Here is an 11,103-nt window from a genome sequence, read left to right as displayed (position 1 = left end):
CTCTCTCTAGTGTGAGGAGTGTAACACCCACCAATCTGTAACTAGGACTGCCCAAATGTGGATATCACTTCTGTTGCATCGTTGGCTTGATACGTTGGTGATTAGGGAGGTAAAGTCCCTCTTTTGTCAACATTCATGTGGTTAGGGTTCTTAGATTCTTGAATATTATATGTCAAACTATCTATCCATCTCTTTTGTTAAAACTGTATTGTTGTTGGTCTTTGAAGTCTAGTGAAGCCGTGTGGGGCTCTTTCGATTCACTAGCATTGTTGTTCTTGTGTTCATCTCTTTTATTGCTCAAAACTAAATCTAAAGTCTAGTGAAGCCGTGAGTGGCCTGTTTCGATTCACTAGCACCTTGTTGTTCATCTTGTTGCTCTTGTGTTGGCTTGAATCTCTTGATACACACTTAGTCTTGTATCAAGGGGTCGTATCAAGGGTTCGTTTTGCAATACCTTTGTAATAGACTATTGAAACATTTTCCTTAGTCTTATTCCTTAGTTAGCTTATTTTTGAATCAAGATTGTAACATTGAAACACCATCCTCTCAAGAGAGAGTAGACCACCATTGACATCACAAGAGACGGTTTTCTTCTTGTGTTGTGTGTATTGGCTAGAGACGTGAGTTCTTGAATGAATCGAGTTCCTCTTGGGTTTGCGTAAGAACTTGGTGCTTGTTAAATTATTTTGTAGAGGTTTTAGAGTTTGATACACTCTTTAGTTGCTACCTAATGAGTTCTCTTTGTGTCAAGTTACCTATCCTTTTTATTATTTTAAGTTTGTATTTGCTTCCTGTATCGTATTGTTGTCTTGTTGTTGCGGGTTTAGGCGTGTTGTTGTGACTGTTTGCGGACTGTTTTGGTGTAGTAGATACTATTTGGTATCACTATGAAAGGGCCTCAAGACCAAAACTCTATATCATCAAAAGGGTTCACAATGCATAATCTTTAAAGTATTTTCAAAACCCTTCATAAATGCATGATTTCATAACTTTAAAACTTACTAAAAACATATACACTGTGCCCATGAAGTTTAGGATAGCCTCACGTACCTTAAGTTCCTTTGTTTGAAGAATAGAACCCTAATCTTGAAACTTTTCTTGAGAATTTTGAATTGAAAAGTTTGAATTCTTGTATCTTGGGAAGAGGGAAGGGTTTTGTTTAAGAGTGAATTGAAGAGAACGAGAAATTTTGTGTCCTAATTACGTTATTAATCGGGATTAGATGAATAGAATTGATAGGAAAGGACATAATTGCCCCTTAGGCATTTAAACTCGTAACTTGATCAAGAAATGCACACTGATCCTTGCACTAAGAGTGCTGAAACTGTAGAAAACGTTAAATGTCAACTTGGTGAATATAAAGGCGAAACTTAACCTTCTGAATCTTGTGGAGATAAAGTTTACACTTTTGATGGATTTTAATGCAAAAAGTGTTTAGTGCATATATATCAGGGAAAACTAGTGGTTATAAATGTTCCGGAGGCAGGAGACTCTCGACTTTACTAACTCTTCTGAGATTTTTTTCCAAGAAGGCATTAAATTCTGTTGAATCCATTTGGGTGAGTAGGGTAGGGGAAAATGCTCTTTTCTTTTGAAATTCACTTTTTTTTTCCTTGTATTGGACAAATAAGCAGAAAATACAAATTCATCTAATATATTGTTATTATGACTGTAGCTTTTATGTTTGACAAACCATATAAAGGGACCTGGTACCATGATAAATATCGGCCTACTAGACAACTAAAAACTGTACTATCTGGCAGCTCAGCAGCAGGTCTGCTGTAGTCCTTTTCCTTTCAGCCAATAGCTGTGCTCCTAGGTTTTTTCCAAATTGAAAAAGTTGATGCTTTCAAGCAAAAACCGCATCAATATTCCACTGCATCAACAACAGAGACCTGCTCATAAAGTTCACTTTTGTAGTTCTTGTTGTTGATTTGTTTTCTTGTTCTTGAATTGAAAACCTACTCTTTGTTCTAGACGTTTGGTGTATGTGTTTTGTGTTCTTGTTTTAAGTCATCTTCATTAAGTCCAGCCAGCTAGAGTTGGTTGATGGATATATTACAATAGAGTTATTGTAATATGTGTTGCAACAGAGTTGTTGTAGGAGTTGAGGCATTGAGAGTTTAGTTCCTGAATTACAAGAAATTTGAAGTTTCTCTTGTTTTATGGAGCCTTTGGTGAAATCCTACGGGTAGGTCATGGAATTTCCTCCCTCGTGTAAGGAGGTTTCCACGTAATATCGTGTGTTCTTTAATTTACATTTTCGTTTCTGATGTGTTGCATTACTGCTAACTGTTCAGAGCTAAGGACTTGATCCCTTGACGGTGGTGGACTCTTGCAAGTCAACGTATACCTTATACAAAATCTATTCCTCCAAATTGTTAGGAATTAAATAAGAAAGAACTTCCAGTAGTGATACCTCTTTACTTGCCCTTAGTATGTTGAAAGTCTTTCTTATTATTTCCTGTTTAAATCATACAAACAGCAGAAGAAAATGGTCATTATATGCATTAAATCCATAGCCTAAAATTTTGGCTTATGTTTCATTAGCCTACTGGAAAAATTCTCTTACACTATGAAAGCAGTACATCATTCATCTATTTTGTGTCTATGAATACTGCTATTACCGCTGCATATAATAATCAAAACGAAGAGATTTTTCAAGTTAGCTGCTCCACTATCCTTGAAACAACTGAGCATTGAAAGGGTGATACAAGAATTACAAGGACAACATGAAACACACTTCAAAATCAGTCCACAAGATCAAAGATCCGAGGATCCTTTTGAAGACCACACTCGGATTCAACAAACAACAAGATGAAGAACAACAACAATGGAACAAGAACAACAAGTCACGGATTTGAATTACAAGAACACAAACAAACGATTACAACATAAACAAAATGGATAGATAGTTAGACCTTGGTTGGTATAATCTTAAGAATCCAAGAATATGGTAATCTTGGACCCTTAACACTACACACAACGGTTAACCTAACTCCTACGTTGACACAAGAGGAACTTTACCTCCTCTAAACACCAACGTCTCAAGCCAACATTGCAACACAAGTGATATCCCCACTTGTTGCCCTCATTTCGGTGTGGTGGCTATTCCAAGCCCTACAACTAAAGGTGTTTCATTCTTTCAAGTCTTACATCAATGAACAACTAATGAGAAAAAGACCTAAGATGTTCTATTTATATTCTATTAAAAGATAAGGCAAAATGACAACAATGCCCTTAAAGGGTGGGGTGGCCATGGAGTGCATTTGGACCCAATGAAGTGACCAAAATATCCTTAATGAAGATGACCAAATCATGACCCATTAAGTTTTGTCCAAAACCGTGAGTCCTCAAGTCTTCGATGCTTCAAGCAATCTTCCACACATGGCCTTGCTTGTGCTTAAAACGGGCCTTCCTTGCATATTCTTGTGCCCTCGGGGTGACCAAGTCTTGAGCCTTTAAATGATGACCTCCAATCATGTCTTTAAAAATTAAGGTGGCTATTTGACTTGTATCAAAGGGAAAGTATACTGCAAAGAGAATGGCAGCAGCAATCTACAAGATTACCAGAAAGAAATATGGTGACTGGATAGTCGATAGGTAGGTATTCCTAGAACCAAAAAATGGAGTCTGTCAGTATATCTCATGTCAACATAGAAAGTTTTCATCGTATTACTTTTTCAATTGCAGAAGTATACTACTGAATCTGGACTATGCTGCAATTGTTTTAAGTCGTGAAAATTATTGGTGCAGGATTTTATAATTCCTCTTAGACAATCCAATTGTTGCATCGTAATACTTCTAAAGGAAAATGATAAAAGAAATATACACAGGCAAAAATGTTGGTTCTTTTCCTTATAGAATCATGATGTATATTACTTAGCAAATGAATTTTTCCTCGAACTCAGAAAGTAATAATGAGAATAGTGAGAGTATTAAATTCCACACTCCCCTGCTTTTCTTCTTTCTCTTTTACTTTTTCCTCAAGACTAGGGGTGGGCGTTTGGTCGGTTCGATTTGATTATTTAATATTGATTCGGTTTATCGGTTTTCGGATTGATAAAAATGACATCATAACCAAACCGAAATAAATTTGGTTTGGTTCGATTATTTCAGATTATTATTTCGGTTTGAAATATTAAAGTAGTTAGCCTCTCTTTTTCAATTTTAAAACATAATTCATCTTCAAATAAGGTTCGAGACAGCTCTTATCATGCAAACAAGAAAAACCATCGACCATAATTTCAAGATAACACAGACACTACAAACTACTAAGTACTAACAATACCATATACTAAAGAGATACTAATATATAAGTAAACGGCAGACCCTAGTCATCCCATTGCTCGATTGGAATAAAATGCAAAATGAAATCACAATATCATTATCTATTTTTAGTTACATCCATAGACCATAGGATAACTAATAAAGAGGTTTTTGAGAACATTTGGTAAAACTGCAGACAAACAAAGATGCAGGGTGAATGCAACAGCCAACAGGGGAGACACTTAAAACACCTTAAGCTTAAACAACAGAACAATCTATAAAATGATAAAACAGTCCGTCAGTCACCACTACCATCCACCAATCCACAAAACAGTTGGTCTAATCGAAGCAATTTGCAGACGACATCACCATTCACCAAGAAGCAACATAATTTAGAGCCAAAAAACTACTCAAAAGAGACAAAATGATTATAATCACCGGTCTCCGATCAACAAACAAAAACTACGGCCAGTCGCCGCCTCAAACACAATCGACGGTGCCGCTCAACAAACACGAAACACCAGTCGCGGGTCTTTATTTGCAGATCGCCGATCATAGTGTTTTTATAAAGAAACAGAGTAGATTGCCGGTGCCCGGTGGTCTATCATCGTTGTAAAGGAAAAGCCGAAAGCGAAGTGTGTGTGAATTGTAATGGGATTTTGTGATTTAGGCTCCTTTAGGATTAGGGTTATTAAATTATATAACTAATATAATTCTGATTTTTGTTTTTTCGGTTTAACTGATTTTTTTTTAAGAAAACCAAAAACTGAACCGTAAAACCGAATTATGAAAATTGAAAATCAAAATCAATCCGAAAAATTAAAAAATCGAAACCAAAATTAAATTTCGATTCGATTTTTTAGTTTTTTTTGTTTTATCCAAAATATGCCCAGGTCTACTTAAGACTTCCTGGGAAAAGAACATTTGGCCTCGAGTAGTGATCAATTCGGAGATGATTCCTTTTTCTAGACAAATGGAAATGGCCCAAGCCTAAAATTTCTTCCTTAATTTCATATTTAAACTCTTAAATTAATTGTCCAACTAATTCTGTTATTCTATTACAAGGGGATATATTTGTATGGAAAAACAAAATATTGTCACGATCCGAACTGGGGCCCTGGCCGTAAGGGATATCGCGAACCATGGAGGCCCGAGCATCCCTATCTGTCTGGTAATCATGTACAATATTCATATGATAGAGGGAAAATACAGAATTTTATAAGCGAATGGAATCATGTTCATAAGTCTAATATAAATTCAACAATGGAAAAAATGAAATCCAAAACCATCTAGCAATACCTGAAAACCATCGGCGAAATCTCTACTACATGACTAATAACTTTGTCTGAAAACTGGGATAAGGACCCCAGTAGACCAAAACCATAACTGATAATAAATGTTTGAAAATAACTAGGCCTTCAAAAATATAGAAGGCTCACCGACTAGACCTTGCACTTCTGTCTGAGGAAATCTACTGCTTATTAGGACCCTAGACTGTGCCTCAGAACCTGGAAGGTGGGGGGGGGGGGGGGTCAATATATATGTACTGGTACGCAGAGAAATCCAAAATAAAGCTTTTAATGTAACTAAAATAGTTGAGAGATAGTTATAAAACATCATATAGGATGTAAATTCTAAAATACATGGGTATTTTTTATAATCATAAAACCTTTCTGTCAATGCAGTTTCTGATCTTTGTATTACTTCTGAGTTAGGTGGCACTCCCCTACAAGTTTGATATTTCATGGGCTATATGGAATCCGTCATTGACTTGAAGGGAAAGCCCCCAACCCAAGTGTGCCGCAAGGATTGGATTGTCTGAGTCTGATACGCCACAGGGCACTAGGCCAGCGTATAATAATATACCTGGATCGGTAAATCACGGTTTTGGGCAATGAGTTGTCTGAACTCGTGCCTTCTTCGGGAAACCACCTAAGCTCTCTTTATGCCCAATTTTGGTATGTTCTAAAACATGCACCATTCTAGTTTCAAAATCTGAAAATTTGATTTCAAACATACATTCTATTCTGTTTTGAATCAACATGGCATTATCCGAGTTGGTATCGTCACACCAAGACTTGCAAGTCCTTTTTCTGAGCCATAATGCATCATGCTTGATTCTTTCATCAAAACTCAATTCAAACCACCCAAACATGCAAATAGTATAAGAGATTTCATGTTCCGAAACATAAGTCAAAACTATGCAAGAATTCATAAAACATATGGCGGTCATGTGCTTTTGGCAAAACCATGCACTCTTTCATTATATGTATATTCAAAATTTATCAGCATGCACAACCCTCTCTTTTGATTCCACAACTATGTTCAAATCGTAGTATGAATCAAGACCTTTCATATCATGCTTTTCAAAACAATCCATATCATACGAATAATGGGAAAATTCATATCAAGAGAGGGATTCATTATAATTCATGCTTTCAATTGAGTATTCATCCTTAAACACACGCATAAATATATATAGAATTTTAAATCAATTTGGAGAAAGGCCTAAAGACCAAAACAATGTCATTGAGACTACTAAAACATGATTATAAATCATAAATCTAAAACTCTTTTCTTAAAAATCATGATTTCTATGCCCATGAGATTTTTAGGAAAACCCCACGTACCTCAATATAGAAAATAATGGATGATTCTTGAAGCCTACGGTTTGGACATTCCGAATCTTCAATCAATCTTGAAAAGACAGTTAAATCTTGAGTTATTTGGGTTTTTAGTTTGAAACCCTAGAGAGTGTTCTTGTGAATTTTTAATGACAATATGAATAATGTGGTCACTTAGGAGTGTAATCCCGTGTTTAAGCTGATAAGGGGGTGAAAAAAATACCTAATATGCCCTTAATGAGACAGAATAAAATATAACTGGGAGCCCGGTTTTATGGGCCACCGCAACGCGCCACAATCGCGGTGGCTCATTGGAATTTGACGAATGGGATTCTTAAGGTCACCGCGATGCGGAGCCATCGTGTTGTCCCACTGGTTGGAACCTAAACTTCAGCGCGATGTGATACAATCGCTCTAGGCTACTGGAATTTGACAATTTCTAAGTAGACCCCCTCTGCAATGTGCCAAGCACCAAAATGACAGTGTTTTACGACTAGGACTTAAACTAGTCATAACTTCTTGCTCAAGTATCGAATTTGGGCGAATCTTATATCAACGGAAAGCTCATTCAATTTCCCACATGATAAAAAATCAAAATTAGAAAAATTATATATGGTTTAAACTTTACTTAATTTAGAAGTCAAAAAAATAAGACTAAGTATCTTTGACACTATTCTAGTCATTTAACTCTAAGAGTATATTACCACGAGCTAACATATGGACGATGTGAGGTGTTACATTATTCTCCCTTTGGGATCATTCGTCCCTGAATGATGACACAGAACACAGACAAGCACGATTTAAGGTATACTAAGATAGTAAAAGAATAAGGCAAGGATTGTACCTTCCATTTCGTCATTCACCGGATCAAAAAGGTTTGGGTATCTTGCTCTCATGTCATCTTCTAATTCCCAAGTTGCTTCTCCAACTTTCTAATTTCTCCACCACACCTTAATCGATACTATCTCTTTGCTCCTCAGATATCGAACTTGGCGATCTAAGATTGCAATAGGTTCCTCTTCATATGCTAATGAGTCTGTCACCTTGATTTCCTCTATAGGCAACACCAGGGAATGGTCTCCAATATATTTCTTCAGCATGGATATTTAAAATACTGGATGAACAGGACCCAGATCTGCAGGCAACTCTAACTCATACGCAACTGCACCTATCCTTCTCAAAATCTAGTATGGTCCTATATAGCGAGGTCTCAGCTTACATTTCTTCCCGAATCGGATAACTTCCTTCATAGGGGAGACTTTTATAAATACCCAATCACTAACTTCAAATTCTAGCTCCCTTCTTCTGATATCGGCATAGGATTTCTGTCTACTCTGGGCTGTCTTAAGTCATTCTCTAATAATCTCTACGTCCTCCATTGCCTAGGGCTGGCAACGGAACCAGAACTTTCCGTTGCATTCCGATAGTGACGTTTTCGATTGATTTTCGGTACCGGTAATGACACGGTCTGGTTGATTCCGGTTTACCAGTACCCAATGGTCCGAAAAATGATACCGGTCCGGACCTATGAAAAATTCCGGTGTTTTCGGTTCCGGTTGACCGATTTCCGGTCCGTAACTTTTAAAATTTGGCCTTTTTTTAAAAAAAAAAAACTTGGTTTGCAACGGCTCTTTTGGTCGTTGCATTTCAACCGTTATTAACCCCCCCCCCCCCCCCCTTCCAATTACCCCCATCATCCTTTAAAATTTTGACTATAAATATACTTCATTTCAATTATTTTTTTCACACAAATATTATCAATTTTCATACTCTCTCTTAATATTCTCTAAAATTCTCTCTAAATATTTCTGGTTTATTATATTAGTTGAACACTTGAAGTTGAAGATTCATTTATTATATTAGTTGGAGTTGAAGATTTTTTGAAGAAATTACAAGCTTCAATTATCATCTTTTAATTCTGACATTTGTTAGATGTCTGCTTTTACGCAGGCGTTCGGTATATTCGTTCCAACTTTAATCTCTTTTTATTTACGTTAATTATCTATATTTTTTATTTTAGTATCTACATTTATTTACGAACATCAATTTGTATTTGTATTGCTTGTTTTAATATTTTATTTTGAAATATGGATTTTGAAAAAAATAGTAGTGATAAAAAATCAAATTTTGGTAAGGTCTTTCGTAGAAAAAAAAAAAGTAAGGCTAGTACTAGTTCATTACCGGCTAGATTTAATGAAACTTCATTATCACAACCTAATGGTTTCGATGTTGGTATCGATATGGATTTAGATAATGAGACCCTGAATAGGCGTTATAATAATTTTGAGGAAGACTTACCAGAGGAAGATAATATAGAAGAACAAGAATTAGGTGATACCCCTACCCCTACTAGTCCGGTTATGAAATTATCGGAACACGGTGAAGAACTGTCCCCTTTACCAGAATTTACTAGGGCCAAAGGTACCGAACGTACTAAAAGGTTTTTAGTTTGGAAATTTATGGAGCATGATAGGGTAAAAAGTATAGCTACTTGCAATAAATGCAAGAATGTTTTTAAACATTTGACTGGGGGTAAAAATGGTGGGACAGGATTGCTAACTTCGCATTTGATGAGATGTAATAACAAATTTATTCGTCTAAAAAATGAGGCTAAGGCAAAAAAAGATGGTACAACATTTGTACATGAATCTGTAGGAGGTAATATGGTTCAAACACATTTAGACATGTTTAACCAGGCTGAAGCAAGTTCATCCTCGACATATAGTGAAGATGTAGATACAGAAGAACTAGCGAAAATGATTGATGTTATGGGTTTGCCTTTTAGTTTTCCTTCGCATCCCGATTTTATTCATTATATTCAACGAGTATATAATCCCTCTTTTAAAGGTTTTTCATGAAATACAATTAAAAATGATATTTTTAAATTTCAAGCTGAACATTGTCATTTTCTTCATTGCTTATTTGATAAATTTGATGGTAGATATCTGTTACTTCTGATATGGGTACTAGTGTTGTCGGTAATGATTATTTTACTCTCACGGCTCATTGGATTGATCACGATTGGAACATGCAAAAAAGAATTATTGCTTATAAATATGTCGATGAGTCTAAAACCAGTATGTATATAGCTAATACAATAGCGGAGAGCATGAAATATTTTAGATTTATTGGTAAACCTATGATATGCACATTAGATAATGGTTCTAATAATTTGAAAGTTATTGACGAGTTAAAAACTAGATTATGTTTAATGTATCAAGATCATTTTCATGTTAGATATTCTGCACATATTTTAAATTTGATAGTACATGATGGTATTCATTTGTTTGGAAATGGTTGTCTTAAAGTGCGAATTGCTTGTAGTTCTATGTTTAAAAATAAAAAAAGGCTGTAATGGATGATTTTAAACGTAAATATGAACAATGTGGACTTCCATATAGAAAAATTCCAAAAGAAATTCCTACTAGATGGAATTCTTTGTTTCAAATATTTGAAGTTGTTATTATATATCGTAAACCTATACAATTAGTTTATAATTCTTATAATGAGGATGTTAATTTAATGCTAGATGAAGATGATTGGACTGAAGTAGAAGAACTTTGTAAATTTTTGAAAACTTTTTATCAAGCTACGAACACAGTATCTGCTCAATATACTCCAACTGTTTGTTCTGTTTTAGTAACTATTACTGCTATTTCTAAAGTACTTGTTGAATATAAAAAAATATGTCCTAACAAATAGGCAATTGAAGCTATGATTGAAAAATTTTAAAAATATTATTTTCCTATTCCACAAATTCTTTTAACAACTAATTTATTAAACCCATTTTATAAAGAACATGGTACAATGATGTTGGTTAGAAAATTATACAACAATTTAGAAATTGGACTTCATCAAAAGCCATCAGTTGAAACTTGTTGTGCTAGCATAGTATCTACAGCTAGGAGTTTATATAACTTGTATCAAGTTATAGAACAAAATATTGGGCCGATTGAACCTCCTAGTTCTAGACGTAGATATGATGATTTAGATGACGAGATGGGCAAAGAACTTGGTCTTCAATGTTGTAGGAGTAATGATTTTGATTCGTATCTTTCGCAGGACCGGAAAAATATTAGAGATGAAACTGGAAAATAACAACTTTTATCGTGGTGGAAGACCCGGATCAGACAATTTCCAAAACTTTCAAGGATGGTTCGAGATTTGTTATCATCTCAAGCTTCTTCAGTTGCTTCAGAGAAAGCTTTCA

Source organism: Capsicum annuum, chromosome 2, assembly GCF_002878395.1.
Source record: "Capsicum annuum cultivar UCD-10X-F1 chromosome 2, UCD10Xv1.1, whole genome shotgun sequence".
NCBI classification, from domain to species: Eukaryota; Viridiplantae; Streptophyta; class Magnoliopsida; order Solanales; family Solanaceae; genus Capsicum; species Capsicum annuum.
Note: the sequence above shows the minus strand (reverse complement) of the source record.